The sequence below is a fragment of the Bos mutus genome, chromosome 29 (genome assembly GCF_027580195.1).
Source record: "Bos mutus isolate GX-2022 chromosome 29, NWIPB_WYAK_1.1, whole genome shotgun sequence".
NCBI lineage: Eukaryota > Metazoa > Chordata > Mammalia > Artiodactyla > Bovidae > Bos > Bos mutus.
In genome coordinates this window covers 31,078,306-31,096,507 of record NC_091645.1, presented here as the reverse complement: position 1 = coordinate 31,096,507, position 18,202 = coordinate 31,078,306, and positions in this window count along the sequence as shown.

The following is an 18,202-nucleotide window of genomic DNA, read 5'->3' as shown; positions in this document are numbered from 1 at the left end:
ATAGACTTTTGCCATTTCCTACTCCAGGGGATCTTCCCAATCCAGGGATCGAACCTGTGTCTCTCGCATCTCCCACATTGGTCGGCAGATTCTTTACCAGTCACCACCTGGGAAGCTCCAAGTTATTGGAAAATAAAGACACAAAACAAATAGAAAAACAGTGACGATCAAATGGTTGTGGTACCTAAGGCGACACTGAAAATCCAGGGCGGAACTTTCAAAAGTTATTATCATTTAGTTTATGTAGTGGATGAACCGAAGGCCAGAAATCAGAAAGTACGACTACGGTACTTACCACCTGTGTGACCTTTGGCAATCACATACCCTTGTTCAGCTTTCCTTTCTAAGCAGTGAGGATTAAGCAGTCATTTAATGGTCCATTTAGTATCTCTAATCAGGCTTCCCTGGTGGTTCAATGGTAAAGAACTTGCCTGCCAATGCCAGGAGACCTGGATTTGATCCCTGTATCAGGAAGATCCCCTGGAGAAGGAAATGGCAACCCACCCCAGTATTCTTGTCTGGGAAATCCCATGGGCAGAGAGGAACCTGGAAGGCAACAGTTCATGGGGTCGCAACAGAGTCAGATTTTGATTAAACAACAACAGTATCTCTAATCAAAACAACCTTATCTCCAAACAAGTTAATTACAGGGGAAGTATCTATTTTGCGGAAAAACAAACAACTAATAATGGTGTTTTCTACTCTTGGAGGATCTTCTGGAAAAGAAAGTTACTCTGAAAGACACTCATGGGAATTAATTTTCTCCATCCTTTTGGAAATCTTACTCTACTCAGAGCATATTGAGCTATATACTAAATGTCTGCAATAAGGATTTCATTTAGATTTAATAAGTCAGAATTACAAGCATTATTCAGCCTGATAGACTGATTAACAACACGTGCTTTGAAGTTCCTCAAATATGCACAAAAAAAAAGAAGAGAGAAGAATTTATAAGAAGAATGTCCAGACATGGAACGTTACTCTGTATTTTGTTTATTATTATTATTTTTTTGAGTTGAAATATCTTTCAAATGTTTAGTTCTGAATAAACAGAAAAACAGCAGGAGGATTAAAAAAAAACACAAGGCTGAATTTCAGTCACACAGATCTCAGCAAGAAGTAAAAATAAACTCTTAAAATGATGCTCCTTTTCCACAGCTCCCAGAGGCAGGTTTGGTAAAAAGTAATTTGGAAATAGATTCATCTTTTTGCCTTTCCCTGCTGATTCTGTAACTTCTTCCATATCAATTAAAGATTTCTGGGATTTTGCTTTTTTTTTTTTCTTCCTTCCTCCCAGAGAGCCACCTAAGAATACAAATAGAAAAGAAGCTGTCTGGTAATTTTGCAATATCTTCATTTCAGGAAAACAGCACAGACTCATCACTTCAGAGTTTACCAGGTCCAAGCTCCCCCTTTATCAATGAAGTCTAGAGAATTGGGGTGCCCTGTTGGGTGGCACAGCTAGTTTGTGAACGCTGTAAGACTGATCATCGCTCATTCCAGTACCTTTTCCTCCAATACAGCAAGCTGCCTGCTGTCCCCAGTCAAAGTAAGATGGTGTCCTTCGTAATTCACCATTGCAATAAATGCCTCTGGGGTTCATTATAGAGTTAGACGGTTCAACCATGACAAGAGCTCCATGCAGTTGGGGCCTTACAAGTTCAGCACCTGAGAAAAATTAAGTGGGGAATTGAAAATCATATCCAGCTGGGCGTTAGCATGTGTTAAACAGGGTTTTGATGTTCAAGGGTTTAAGTGCGTGACTGGTACACCTCCGGGCAAGGCCCAGTCTTCCCTGAGAATCTGTTCTTGCTTTTCTTTCTTTTCTCCTCTAATCAATCCCAGTCAGTTTTCAATTCTCTTTCTTACTTTGCAAAGTGCCAGACAAATTACTGGTATCCTCTCTGAACCTCTGGTTTCTTGTGGGTTTCAGAACTCATACCCACTTGAGAATATGTCAAGGTAAATCTCACTCAAGACACATTTAATAACATTTTAGGAGCATAATTAAAACAAAGACCTTCAGTTAATTTTTATGGCTCTTCATCTTCCATTTTCTAATTCTCTTCTGGAATGTGGGTGTTTTCTTAATTCTTTATGTTTTCTCTAGAATTCTTCTGTTCTTCTTTAACAGCATATCTTCTGAACTATGAGTGGTCTCAATGTCTTAAGATTATGAATTCAAAGATACTGATATTCAACTGTTTTTGAAGCATAAAAATGGCAATTTCATTTGGTTCAACTTGATACATTGTAAAGCAATTTGGAATATACATATTTAAACAAAGATTTTTTTCCCTTAAAGTAGAGAAACTATGTAATAAAACCATGATTTTTATTGAAACTGGTAATACAGGAACTTTAAAGATTTAAAAAAAAATTCTGCTCAAGTGATTTCACTTGCTTGCTTATAAGTAACCTTATGCCTCAGTTTGCCCACAAAGCTCCTCATTTTGACTATTTAACGGCATTCTATCTGTTTTAGCATTTGCTTTGAATTCTTCTCAAAGTATTAACTGTTGCATAAACGGAATAATGCCACCTCATTAGCTTGTTTTTGGTAGACCTCTGCTTCGTATCTAACACCTCTGTTCTGACCCTTTCTAGTAGGTGTGAGCTACATACAGAGTGAACAGAGGTCTTAGTTTAATGTGCAGTCAATCACTGTTTTTAGACACAACTAGTACATATGTCCTTTTCAAGGGAGGGATGTCAGATGCTCATTGATCAAGTGAAAGGTGTTCAGATTTAAACAACACGGGTGGCTATATCTTTCTGGTCTTGAATGATGCTATGAGAGCCATTTGAATTTGCTGCCCCGGTGGCCACCTGGTTTGCTAGTCACTTGTGACCTGGCCTTGCCAGAAAGTGAAAGTGTTAGTTGCTCAGTCGTGTCTGACTCTTTGTGACCCCATGAACTGTAGCCCGCCAGGCTCCTCTGTCCATGGAATTCTCCAGGCAAGAATACAGAGAGGGTTGCCATTCCCTTTTCCAGGGGATCTTCCCAATCCAGGGATTGAACTCAGGCCTCCTGCCTTGCAGACAGATTCTTAACCGTCTGAGCCACCTTTGCCAAGACCTGAGAGATGCTGGAAGCTGCCAGGCTACCATTTGGCAGAACTGATTACAAACATGGGAAATTCTGTTAGGCATGTCTGAAGTATGTGTGAGCTGGAAGCTTGATGGTCTTGTGTAGATTGCATAGGATGTAGGGTGAATGCCTTCCCATGGAGATTTTGCCACCTTATATCTCTTTGTTTGGTGATGCTTTTTAAATTTTTATTTTTTTTGCAACAAGCCTTCTTGACAGAAATACGTTTAAAAGGAAGAAAAGTGCATGTGTCATGAAAATTTTAAGTACTAACTTTTCATTTTCAAGAAAGATGATGATGAATGTGTAACGTTCATAAAATGTTTGTCCACAATTACCAGCCACCCGAGAGGCTGTGTTGCCATTGCTGACCACATGGAAACAAGAAAACATGAATCTGCTGAGTAAGCATCAACTCCTAGGACAGAACGAGTAGTTTAAGAAGAATGTTCCTGAATGCAATGATTTAGTATTAATAATTGAAGTCTAGATGGTGTGTTTGCATATAATAATGTGAAGCTTGGCTTTTTATGTGCACGTTGTAAATTATTGTGCATCTGAATTAATTTATCTTGTGTTTCAAGTTTTATTCTGTGTGGAATAAAAAATTGAATTAATACTGTTCCTATGTTGGCTCCACTGACAGAGGAAAATACTATCTGTTAAATGACAGTTTTCTATTACTGAGATCAACTGGTTTCTTTTCTGAGCCATAGAATACAGAAAATTTGAGGGACTGTTTTCTCAATTCCGCAAAAATGGTACCTAAGTAGTTCCATGCCAGATGTGCATAGAAGCAGATGTGCATAGAACCAGGCAGTACTAGCACTCCATTCTCCTAAAGAACCTTGGTTGAAAAAGTCCGAGTCACATGTTTCAAACTGAGAATCCGTAAAGGTAATAATACCCCGAATCACCTTCCACCTAGTCAGAGAATCAAGTAAAGCTTTTTGAAGTTCAATCTTTCAATGGTGAAATTTCTGACATTATTTTGGTTACTACTATAAGGACTGATGCTAATGCTGAAACTCCAGTACAGTACTTTGGCCACCTCATGCGAAGAGTTGACTCATTGGAAAAGACTCTGATGCTGGGAGGGATTGGGGGCAGGAGGAGAAGGGGACGACAGAGGATGAGATGGCTGGATGGCATCACTGACTCGATGGACGTGAATTTGAGTGAACTCCGGGGGTTGGTGATGGACAGGGAGGCCTGGTGTGCTGCAATTCATGGGGTCACAAAGAGTCGGACATGACTGAGCAACTGAACTGAACTGATAAATTCAGTTAAAAATTCCAATATTGAGACAAAATCATGTGCTTTGTGATGGTATTACAATTGCAAAGTTTGGTGAAGAATACCCTCATAATACAGTCAGTGTTTTACATTCTCTATAAAAGAGAAACGTAAGTGGAATCAATGGGTATCGTATTCTTCAAATTGCGTCCATCCAAAAACAAGCCACAGTGTTTTACAGTCAAAATAGAAGCTATTACTGACAACATTTACAACTTTTTATAAGCATGGTTATAATAATTAAATTTATTTTTTCATTATGAAGCTGATGCTGGATATAAAAATGTAAATAAAAGGAGATATTTGCTTGCTATCTCTCATAAGTCAAAATGCACAAATGTTTAAACCTATGTAATTGACTTATATGTCCCATGTTGTTAGTCGCTCAGTCATATCCCACTCTTTGTGACGCCATGGAGTGTAGCCCACCAGGCTCCTCTGACCATGGAATTCTCCAGGCAAGAATACTGGAGTTGGTTGCCATTCCCTTCTCCAGGAGATCTCCCTATCCTAGGGACTGAAACCAGATTTCCTGCATTGCAGGCAGATTCTTTACCATTTGAGCCACCAGGAAAGCCCTGGTAAAGAGAAGCCATGTAAATTGACTTATGTGTCCCATAAAGTTACTGAATGTTTTTTTAAATGAGTTCTTTCATTTTGTTCTCAATCATTGGACATGTTTTGTTAAAGTTTTCAATAATTGGAACACCACAAAAACTCGAGCTTCTGAAAACATCAGCTTCTTTAAAGTTTAGAAAATTGCAATTACTAAAATCAAAATTTTCAGGCAGGAAGATCTTGAAAATTAATGCAAACACAGAACAGTTGATCTTGAATACAAATGTAGGGGCACATCTCCAGTGGGATTGTGAGAGCTCAAACTGTATAAGGTTTAATTCTGAACTTAAATGAGCCCTTGAAATATTTCAGTTTTGGGGAAGATTCTTTTACTAGAACTTTTATTTTTAATTAAATGCATTCATATTTTCTACCTGAATGGAAATGAAGTTGAGAAGAATTAAAGCTTTGCAGCATTTACACTTTGTGAATCTTTTTTTATAAATACAAAAATTTAATGTGAATCATTCTTAAGTGTTGTAAATACAGACATCTTATTTGAAGAATTTGGTCCCATAAAAATATTTCTCAATGAAGGTAATTTAAATGAAAACCAAAAGACTGAAACTTTGAAGATAATTTGAGCTGAAATGTTTATACATTTTCTCACAAAGAGTTAGAATTAAGAATATCCTCTATGAAATGCAAATCAAAACTACAATGAGGTACCATCTCACGCTGGTCAGAATGGCTGCTATCAAAAAGTCTACAAACAATAAATGCTGAAGAGGGTGTGGGGAAAGGGAACTCTCTCTTACACGGTTGGTGGAAATGCAAACTAGTACAGCCACTATGGAGAACAGTGTGGAGATTCCTTAAAAAACTGGAAATAGAACTGCCTTATGACCCAGCAATCCCACTGCTGGGCATACACACTGAGGAAACCAGAAGGGAAAGAGACACGTGTACCCCAATGTTCATCACAGCACTGTTTACAATAACCAGGATATGGAAGCAACCTAGATGTCCATCAGCAGACGAATGGATAAGAAAGCCCTGGTATATATACACAATGGAATATTACTCAGCTATTAAAAAAGAATACATTTGAATCAGTTCTAATGAGGTGGATGAAACTGGAGCCTATTATACAGAGTGAAGTAAGTCAGAAAGAAAAATACCAATACAGTATACTAACACATATATATGGAATTTAGAAAGATGGTAACGATGACCCCATATGCGAGATGCCAAAAGAGACACAGATGTGAAGAACAGATTTTTGGGCTCTGTGGGAAAAGGTGAGGGTGGGATGATTTGAGAGAATAGCACTGAAACATGTATTTTACTGTATGTGAAATAGATCTCCTGTCCAGGTTCGATGCATGAGACAGGGTGCTCAGGGCTGGTGCACTGGGATGACACTGAGGGATGGGATGGGGAGGGAGGTAGGAGGGGGGTTCAGGATGGGGAACATATGTACACCCATGGCTGATTCATGTGAATGTATGGCAAAAACCACCACAATATTGTAAAGCAATTAGCCTCCAATTAAAATAAATAAATAAATAAAGAATACCCTCTATGTAGAAGAATTTTCTCTGACCTCAACTGAGTAACCAATATTTTAAAAATAATAAGGTAAAAAGAGACGATTGACAATTCCAGTGACTTCAAATTTATTTAATAAAAATTCAGCTTTTAAGATGACTGCAGAAAGCTCACAACAAAATTAAATATAATAGTACCACCTTAAGAAAAGCAAATTCTCCAGAAACATATTTGTGTCACAGTTTTAGAGGCTGCTATAGCTAAGAAACTGATTAAGGTATTTCAAGATAAGCCAAGAATAAGATAACTCAAACTCTGCATATGTTTTTCTCATGTTCAGAAAATTGATTAAAAAAAGGTTTAAAATCTTTGCTTTAATGGACACAAATTCATGATTTTTTGTCTTTCAGAGAAAAATTTGAAGGTATTTTGTAATAGGACTATTTTATGTATCTTTCAGTATTATAAAACTGATTTTTTAAAAATCAATAACTAGCCTGTGGAATATTTTCCCTCTTATTTTTTATGGCTCTGTATTTCTTTCAAGGCCAATTCAAGCCTGGACTGGGCAGGAAAGGTGTCTCTGAGTTGTTACTCATCACAGATTATTCTTTACCTGAATCACCTTTGACTTCATTACCTTGTACTGAATTATCTTTTCATACTGCCTATGGCTTTTAGGTGATGTACGTCATGGCTTATAGCTTTTGTGTCCCTACATAAGGATTGGTGCTCAAAAAAGTGTGTTATTGAGAGCTATATTCCATACTATAGTCAAGGAAGAGATGCTGGATAATCTGGATTCTAGATGAGGTGTGGGGGTGGCAGGATATAAAAACAATCTATGAGTGTGTCAAATTAACAAATCACCTCTTGGTATAGTCTTCTTTCTAGCAGCGGAAAAAACTACTGCAATAATTCTGGTTCACAGAAGACAAGAAAGGCCAATTGGGAGTAAGGGTGGGAAAGTTGGTAAAGCAAAAGTGGCTTTTACTTTAGTTGATGAAAAGTGATGAAAGATCAGGCTAGGAGGGAGATAGATAATATTACCAACTTTGAGAGTAGATGCATTCTAGGATGGTCATTCGGCTTCTCAAATGGCGCTAGTGGAGAAGAACCTTCCTGCCAATGTAGGAGACATAAGAGACATGGATTCTATCCCTGGGTCAGAAAGATCCCCTGGAGGAGGACCCAGGGCCCAGTGGATTCGCACTGGAGAAGGAAATGGCAACCCACTCCAGTATTCTTGCCAGGAGAATCTTATGGACAGAGGAGCCTGACAGGCTATAGTCCATGGGGTTACAAAGAGTCAGACATGACTGAAGCAACTTAGCACACACGCATGCAGGATAGTCATATGGTGTGTGTGTGTGTGTTAGTCACTCAGTTGTGTCCAACTCTCTGTGACCCCATGGACTGCACCCCACCAGGCTCCCCCGTCCATGGAATTCTCCAGGCAAGAACACTGAAGTGGGTTGCCATTTCCTTCTCTAATGCGAATTATAGTAGAAGTAGTTTAGTTGCTAAGTTGTGTCTGATCCTTGCGACCCCACAGACCACAGCCTACCAGGCTCCTCTGTCCATGGGATTCTCCAGGCAAAAACACTGGAGTGGGTTGCCATTTCCTTCTCCAAGTCATATTGGTAAAATATGGTAATTTATAAAAATATGGTAGGTAAAAGAAAGAGTCAAAATCAAGGATATTAAAGAAAAGGAAGAGCACTTTTATTGCAATAGGAAAATATGGGAAAGAAAAAGTTGTTTTTATTTTGATAGTATTGTATTTTCAGTTCAGTTCAGTTTAGTCGCTCAGTCGTGTCCGACTCTTTGCAACCCCATGAATCGCAGCATGCCAGGCCTCTCTGTCCATTACCAACTCCCGAAGTTCACTGAGACTCACGTCCATCAAGTCAGTGATGCCATCCAGCAGTCACCATCTGCTGTGATTTTGGAGCCCTAAAAAATAAAGTCTGACACTGCTTCCACTGTTTCCCCATCTATTTCCCATGAAGTGATGGGACCAGATGCCATGATCTTCGTTTTCTGAATGTTGAGTTTTAAGCCAATTTTTTCACTCTCCACTTTCACTTTCATCAAGAGGCTTTTTAGTTTCTCTTCACTTTCTGCCATAAGGGTGGTGTCATCTGCATATCTGAGGTTATTGATATTTCTCCCAGCAATCTTGATTCCAGCTTGTGTTTCTTCCAGTCCAGCGTTTCTCATGATGTACTCTGCATATAAGTTAAATAAGCAGGGTGACAATATACAGCCTTGACATACTCCTTTTCCTATTTGGAGCAAGTTTGTTGTTCCATGTCCAGTTCTAACTTTTGCTTCCTGACCTGCATACAGATTTCTCAAGAGGCAGGTCAGGTCTGAGGCCAGAGGCGGCAGCAGGGAGGAGTTACCCCATGCCCCAACACCCAAGGCCAGGGGTGGCGGCCGGGAGGACCAACCCCATGTCCAAGGAGTTGTGGCTGTGTGGGCGCAGGAGGGCCTAGAGGAGCTATCCCAGGTTGAAGGTCAGGAAGGGCGGCGGTGAGGAGATACCCCTCATCCAAGGTAAGGAGCAATGGATGCGCTTTGCAGGAGCAGCCGTGAAGAGATACCTCATGCCCAAGGTAAGAGAAACCCAAGTAAGACGGTAGGTGTTGCAAGAGGGCATCAGAGGGCAGACACACTGAAACCATACTCACAGAAAGCTAGTCAGTCTAATCACACTAGGACTACAGCCTTGTCTAACTCAATGAAACTAAGCCATGCCCGTGGGGCAAGCCAAGACGGGCGGGTCATGGTGGAGAGATCTGACAGAATGTTGTCCACTGGAGAAGGGAATGGCAAACCACTTCAATATTCTTGCCTTGAGAACCCCATGAACAGTATGAAAAGGCAAAATGATAGGATACTGAAAAAGGAACTCCCCAGGTCAATAGGTGCCCAATATCCTACTGGAGATCAGTGAAGAAATAACTCCAGAAAGAATGAAGGGAGGAGCCAAAGCAAAAACAATACCCAGCTGTGGATGTGACTGGTGATAGAAGCAAGGTCTGATGCTGTAAAGAGCAATATTGCATAGGAACCTGGAATGTCAGGTCCATGAATCAAGGCAAATTGGAAGTGGTCAAACAAGAGATGGCAAGAGTGAATGTTGACATTCTAGGAATCAGCGAACTAAAATGGACTGGAATGGGTGAATTTAACTCAGATGACCATTATATCTACTACTGTGGGCAGGAAGCCCTCAGAAGAAATGGAGTAGCCATCATGGTCAACAAAAGAGTCTGAAATGCAGTATTTGGATGCAATCTCAAAAATGACAGAATGATCTCTGTTCTTTTCCAAGGCAAACCATTCAATATCACAGTACTCCAATCTATGCCCCAACCAGTAACGCTGAAGAAGCTGAAGTTGAATGGTTCTATGAAGACCTACAAGACCTTTTAGAACCAACACCCCAAAAAGATGTCCTTTTCATTATAGGGGACTGGAATGCAAAAGTAGGAAGTCAAGAAACACCTGGAGTAACAGGCAAATTTGGCCTTGGAGTACAGAATGAAGCAGGGAAAAGACTAATAGAGTTTTGCCAAGAAAATGCACTGGTCATAGCAAACACCCTCTTCCAACAACACAAGAGAAGACTCTATATATGGACATCACCAGATGGTCAACACCGAAATCAGACTGATTATATTCTTTGTAGCCAAAGATGGAGAAGCTCTATACAGTCAACAAAAACAAGACCAGGAGCTGACTGTGGCTCAGATCATGAAGTCCTTATTGCCAAATTCAGACTTAAATTGAAGAAAGTAGGGAAAACCACTAGACTATTCAAGTATGACCTAAATCAAATCCCTTATGATTATACAGTGGAAGTGAGAAATAGATTTAAGGGCCTAGATCTGACAGCTAGAGTGCCTGATGAACTATGGACGGAGGTTCGTGACATTGTACAGGAGACAGGGATCAAGACCACCCCCACGGAAAAGAAATGCAAAAAAAGCAAAATGGCTGTCTGGGGAGATCTTACAAATAGCTGTGAAAAGAAGAGAAGTGAAAGGCAAAGGAGAAAAGGAAAGATATAAGCATCTGAATGCAGAGTTCCAAAGAATAGCAAGAAGAGATAAGAAAGCCTTCCTCAGCGATCAAAGCAAAGAAATAGAGGAAAACAACAGAATGGGAAAGACTAGAGATCTCTTCAAGAAAATTAGAGATACCAAGGGAACATTTTATGCAAAGATGGGCTCGATAAAGGACAGAAATGGTATGGACCTAACAGAAGCAGAAGATATTAAGAAGAGGTGGCAAGAATACACAGATCAGATCAGATCAGTTGCTCAGTCATGTCCGACTCTTTGTGACCCCATGAATCGCAGCACGCCAGGCCTCCCTGTCTATCACCAACTCTCGGAGTTCACTCAGACTCATGGCCATCGAGTCAGTGATGCCATCCAGCCATCTCATCCTCTGTTGCCTCCTTTTCCTCTTGCCCCCAATCCCTCCTAGCATCAGAGTCTTTTCCAATGAGTCAACTCTTCGCATGAGGTGGCCAAAGTACTGGAGTTTCATCTTTAGCATCATTCCTTCCAAAGAAATCCCAGGCCTGATCTCCTTCAGAATGGACTGGTTGGATCTCCTTGCAGTCCAAGGGACTCTCAAGAGTCTTCTCCAACACCACAGTTCAAAAGCATCAATTCTTCGGCGCTCAGCCTTCTTCACAGTCCAACTCTCACATCCATACATGACCACAGGAAAAACCATAGCCTTGACTAGACAGACCTTTGTTGGCAAAGTAATGTCTCTGCTTTTGAATATGCTATCTAGGTTGGACATAACTTTCCTTCCAAGGAGTAAGCGTCTTTTAATTTCATGGCTGCAGTCACCATCTGTAGTGATTTTGGAGCCCAGAAAAATAAAGTCTGACACTGTTTCCCCTGTTTCCCCATCTATTTCCCATGAAGTGATGGGACTGGATGCCATGATCTTTGTTTTCTGAATGTTGAGCTTTAAGCCAACTTTTTCACTCTCCACTTTAGAAGAACTGTACAAAAAATACCTTCACGACCCAGATACTCACGATGGTGTGATCACTCATCTAGAGCCAGACATTCTGGAATGTGAAGTCAAGTGGACCTTAGAAAGCATCACTACGAACAAAGCTAGTGGAGGTGATGGAATTCCAGTTGAGCTATTTCAAATCCTGAAAGATGATGCTATGAAAGTGCTGCACTCAATATGCCAGCAAATTTGGAAAACTCAGCAGTGGCCACAGGACTGGAAAAGGTCAGTTTTCATTCCAATCCCAAAGAAAGGCAATGCCAAAGAATGCTCAAACTACCGCACAATTGTACTCATTTCACACACTAGTAAAGTAATGCTCAAAATTCTCCAAGCCAGGCTTCAGCAATATGTGAACCGTGAACTTCCAGATGTTCAAGCTGGTTTTAGAAAAGGCAGAGGAACCAGAGATCAAATTGCCAACATCCTCTGGATCATGGAAAAGCAAGAGAGTTCCAGAAAAACATCTATTTCTGCTTTATTGACTATGCCAAAGCCTTTGACTGTGTGGATCACAATAAACTGTGGAAAATTCTGAAAGAGATGGGAATACCAGACCAGTATACCTAAAATGTGATGTGCTGACATTCACAAATAGAAATTGATTGAAAAGTTGTCAATGGGACAGTAGTGCAGAAAGGAAAGAATAGATTGGTGTAAGTAATGCTACATGATTTTTTTTTTTTAAGAGTCTCCTGTGGGTACGTTGGGGCTTCCTTGGTGGCTCAGATAGTAAAGAATCCACTTGCCAATGCAGGAGACCTGGGTTTGATCCCTGGGTCTGGAAGATGCCCTGTGGAAGGAAATGGCTACCCACTCCCGTATTCTTGCCTGGAGAAGGCCAGGGACAGAGGAGTGGGTGTGCTGTAGTCCATGGGTACACTACTTCCAGCATTAGCTTTCATTGAAAGAACAATAGCAAGAGACCCTAGTGACTTTAAAATGAGGTTACTGATAACAATGTATGCTGGCAATCAAGGCATAATTAGCATTCAAAGATTTAGTATTAACTTAAAAGCATTTTGAAATAACCATATCTTATGTTCATAAAAGATAATATTTTAAAAGGCATTCTCCCTGGAGACACTGATTTTCTGATATCTTCATCTCTCAGCCATCTACAGAAGCATGGGGAAAAAATAAACCAAAGTATAAATAAATGAGACAGAATGAATTTTATTCTCATCTATATATGGAAAACATGGAAATAATAACACGTGTCTTTTCTAGACCACACTTTGAGATTATGAAAATGAATGAGAAAGGAGAGAAAGTTAACTTTGGCAAATAAATATGTTTGGAGTCTTTCAAATTTCTTGGCTTTTCGTATTTTTCAAGTGATTATTAAGAAAGGATTAGGGAGCCTCAGTATGTTGTGGATAAGGCTTTCAGAAATGGATTTAGGAAACTTGAGGGTTTTTTTTTAATCCCAGGCAAGATAGCAGTGACCCTGAAAAAAGCAATTCAGCCCTGGGTCTCAGTGTCTTCACCTCCCAAAAAAGAAGTTGTGCTAGATGACAACTGAGTTACTTTCTGACATGTGATTGGAAAACTTGGGTAGTGATAATATGACCCACTTATCCAAATGGGAAGACGCAAGGGGTAGAAACCATGAGAGCAAAGGAACTGTCCAGGGTGCTTAGAAACACTCGGTCCATTCATTCTCTGGAATTATGACCAGAAGCCACAATAAGACTCCATCTGTTATTCATCCAGCATTTCTACTATGTTAAATACATAGCAAACTATTCTGTCAGTATCAGTTCAGTTCAGTTCAGTCACTCAATCATGTCCGACTCTTTGCGACCCCATAAATCACAGCACGCCAGGCCCCCCTGTCCATCACCAACTCCTGGAAATCACTCAGACTCATGGCCATCGAGTCGGTGATGCCATCCAGCCATCTCATCCTCTGTTGTCCCCTTCTCCTCCTGCCCCCAATTCCTCCCAGCATCAGAGTCTTTTCCAATGAGTCAACTCTTCGCATGAGGTGGCCAAAGTACTGGAGTTTCAGCTTTAGCATCATTCCTTCCAAAGAAATCCCAGGCCTGATCTCCTTCAGAATGGACTGGTTGGATCTCCTTGCAGTCCAAGGGACTCTCAAGAGTCTTCTCCAACACCACAGTTCAAAAGCATCAATTCTTCGGCGCTCAGCCTTCTTCACAGTCCAACTCTCACATCCATACATGACCACAGGAAAAACCATAGCCTTGACTAGACGGACCTTTGTTGGCAAAGTAATGTCTCTGCTCTTGAATATGCTATCTAGGTTGGACATAACTTTCCTTCCAAGGAGTAAGTGTCTTTTAATTTCATGGCTGCAGTCACCATCTGCAGTGATTTTGGAGCCCAGAAAAATAAAGTCTGACACTGTTTCCACTGTTCCCCCCATCTATTTCCCATGAAGTGATGGGACCGGATGCCATGATCTTCGTTTTCTGAATGTTGAGCTTTAAGCCAACTGTTTCACTCTCCACTTTCACTCTCATCAAGAGGCTTTTTAGTTCCTCTTCACTTTCTGCCATAAGGGTGGTGTCATCTGCATATCTGAGGTGATTGATATTTCTCCCAGCAATCTTGATTCCAGCTTGTGTTTCTTCCAGTCCAGCATTTCTCATGATGTACTCTGCATATAAGTTAAATAAGCAGGGTGACAATATACAGCCTTGACATCCTCCTTTTCCTATTTGGAACCAGTCTGTCTGTCAGTATCAGGTGGATATAATTCAATATGAGTCTATTTCCTTTTGCTTAAGGGAAAAATTGCATATTTAGAATCATTTTGTTCTGTCTCCAATTTGTTGCTGGTCTTCAGACCAGTCATTCCATCCACTGGTTATTTAGAATAAGATCATTTCAGTTCAGTTGCTCAGTTGTGTTCAACTCTTTGTGATCCCATGGACTGCAGCATGCCAGGGATGGATGGTTGATGCCATCCAACCATCTCATCAAGATATCACAGTAGATTTCATGGCATATTTGGAACATTGATTTTTAAAGAGTAATCTTGGGAGAGGTGAGAATGTGTATACTCTTAAAGAAGTGGAAGGGACAGAGACGGGAAAACACACCTTTGACCAAGGTACAAAAATGAAGATAAAGGAAAGAGGAAGAGGGAGGCTTCTAAGACAGACAAGGGAGCTAATTGTAATTAAGAAATCCTCAGTTGCTTGACCAGACCACACTGAAGGTGTTTGTGGATGAGTGTGCATGGGCTGTGTTAGCTTGTCACAGCAGAACCTGTTACTCCAGCACGAGTTGCCACAGCTTCTTGCTGACAGCCTACTTCGGGGCAGGGAAAGGTGCATTGAGAACCTACTGCTGGTGAATCTTAGTGAGACATAAGCCTACTGGGTGGAAAGAAGGGATGTGAGAACTCCTTGAAGTTGCAATACTCGTACCAAATCTGTATCTTATTCCTTTCTAAGATTGAAGAAAAGGTGCATAAGCAGTCATCTTTCGGGCAGTGTCCAAGCTAAGGCCTAGGGACTGAGGATCTGAAGTTGTGGGCTTAGTGTGACTGGTAGAGATCTTAAGAGAAGTGTGATGCTCAAAGTGGCATGGCAGCATCACTGAGGTCACACTGGCACAGAGGACCCCAGAGGAGAGGAGTTTAGTACGAATTAGACAGTGTCCGAGTCTCCTCTTAGCGCAGATGAACTTTGGTCTCAGCAGGTTTGGAGAGTGCATAAAATAACCAAGACAGAAGCCCTGCCGCTGCTGCTGCTGCTGCTGCTAAGTCACTTCAGCCATGTCCGACTGTGCGACCCCATAGACGGGAGCCCACCAGGCTCCTCCGTCCTGGGATTCTCCAGGCAAGAACACTGGAGTGGGTTGCCGTTTCCTTCTCCAGAAGCCCTGCTGCATGGACTCATTAAATGAGAAGAATGAATAGGAATTTACCCTTTAGGCATATGGATGCCAGACCACTTCTCAGGTCTGCTGAATACCAGATTACAGCAGGGAACTGGGGAGGAGGAAGGGAAAGGGTGCTCAGAAATTATGAGAATGACCGACTGAAAGATTTGTGATTCCATTTGCTTAGTCTGAGAACCAATGGGAGGGGATATTTGGGAAGAGAGCTGTTTAGCGCCTTTTTTTTTTTTTTTTTTTTTAGCATATTGAGTTTGAGATTTTTACATCATCAAAGAAGACTGTGCAGCAGGTGGTCAGAGCATGAATTTGAATTTTGCTTGAGAAACAGCCTCAGGATGATACAACACCCTGCATCCTGACTTTGATTTTCCTCCTACCTGTAAGTCTCTTGAGCGTTTTTTTCTTTTTTCTCCAGCAATTTCTTTGATATTTATCCCAAGTTTTAGTGTCTTTGTAGCTGGGAGGTTTTCAGATTCTCAGTTAGTTATGTATTTGGAAGCAGCCTTGGCATGTTAGGCACGTAATCAATACTATACGGTAAATGAGTAAAGTGAAACCGAGGGTTATGAGTACATTTGATGGGAAGATTAAGTGAAAATACCGGCTGATAGAAAAGTAAAAATACCTGGCAGAGTCACCAGCGTCGCTGAGTGACAGAAAGGAAAGGGGAGGACATGGGGGTGTTCAGCTGCAGTGAACAAGGAAAGTGATCTGAGATTTGGAGGAGTACTGGAGGATTGTTAGGTCAGTTGTTTTTTAAAAAAATATTTATTGGAGTATAGTTGATTTACAATGTCATGTTTCTGCTGCATAGAAAAGTGAATCAGTTATATGTATCCATATCGTTTAAGGATTCTCTTTCCACGTAGACCATTACAGAGTATTGAGCAGAGCTCCCTGTGCTATACAGTAGGTCCTTATCAGTTATCTGTGTTAAATACAGTAGTGTGCATATGTCAGTCCCAATCTTCCACTTTGTCCCTCTCCCCCTTACCCCGTGGTAACCATAAACTTGTTTTGTACATGTGACTCTATTTCTGGTCACTTTTAAGAAGCCCAGTTTCTATAGGTGATGAAAGAAGAGCCCGGTGACAAAGGTTTGGGGAACGCGTGGGAGGAGAGTGAGAAACGTGGCTGAGAAGAGAAGGTGAGAGGTGAAATAGCAGTTTGTGTGGGAAGCAGATTTGGGGAGAGTTTCTTGAAGATAAGGGAGCCCAGAAATTGGAAGTTTTATTCTCACCACCACTAAGTGTTATCTAGAGTTTCAGGATAAAGCAAACTTTGTTGATTAACTGACTTTGTTGATATTGGATCTTAAATGGTTATTAAAATTTGTGGTGTTGTGCATGAAAAGATGACACCTAAGGGCATAGATCGGAGAAGGCAATGGCACCCCACTCCAGTACTCTTGCCTGGAAAATCCCATGAATGGAGGAGCCTGGTGGGCTGCAGTCCATGGGGTCGCTGAGGGTCGGACATGACTGAGCGACTTCACTTTCACTTTTCACTTTCCTGCATTGGAGAAGGAAATGGCAACCCACTCCAGTGTTCTTGCCTGGAGAATCCCAGGGACGGGGGAGCCTGGTGGGCTGCCATCTATGGGGTTGCACGGAGTCAGACACGACTAAAGCAATTTAGCAGCAGCAGCAAGGGCATAGATTAGAAAATACGATAGGGATCTAAAGCTTTATACTGTTTAAAAACACAGTTAAATCCCCTACCTATGAACCTTCAAGCTGCAAACTTTCAAAGGCGCGAACGTGCATTCGTATGTCCAGTCTCTAACTTAGGTCGTGTGTCTGACGTGCATGGTCAGGTATGTGCATCCTCTACAAATGGCTGTGCTTTCGTTTACTTCACTGTACAGTACACTGTATAGAGTGGGCTTCCCTGGTGGCTCAGCGGTAAAGAATCCACCTGCCAGTGCAGGAGACACAAGGTCGATCCCTGGTTCAGGATGATCCCCTGGAGAAGGAAATGGAGGCAACCATTTGCCTCCACTGGAGGTGATTTATTAAATAAGGCAATAAGAATACTGGAGGCACCCCACTCCAGTATTCTTGCCTGGAGAATCCCATGGACAGAGGAGCCTGGTGGGCTACAGTCCATGGAGTCACAAGAGCGTCAGACACGACTTAGTGACTAAACAACAGCACCTGTATAAGGCACAGTGGTGCAGCCTCTTTATTTCAAGCCCAGGATGTCTGGAAGCAGGCACAAAAGCAGCGGTGATGTAGCTGGTACGACTGTACTTTTCAAGGTTCTGCACTGTAAGATTAAAAAATGTTTTCTTTATTTCTTGTTTGTTTTTTTTATGTATTACTTGTGTGAAGAATATTATAAACCTAATACAGCACAGTACTATATAGCTGATTGAGTTGGTTGGGTACCCAGGCTGACTTTGTTGGACTTCTGAACAAATTGAACTAAGGAACGAAACTCATTCAAATGTAGGAGCTCAAATGTAGAAGACTTGCTCTTCTCTTAGCACTTTTTATCCTCTTTTGCATAACTTACAGATGATTACAGACCTTCAGAGATGCTGGTGAATCGAGCTGTATACATTTGAACTATCCTAATTTTAATGTTAAAATGCAAACAACATCTAACAGCAAGGTGCTAAGCATGGGTGAGCTAGAGGGTTTGGAGAAGAGCCTGTATTCACTTTCCCGAGCTCTCATAAGAACTCTTGAATATTTACTCAAGGGGATGTCATAGTTTGATTTTGTCCAGGAATATTTAGTTCTACTCAGAGTTCATTAAACCCAGCTGTTT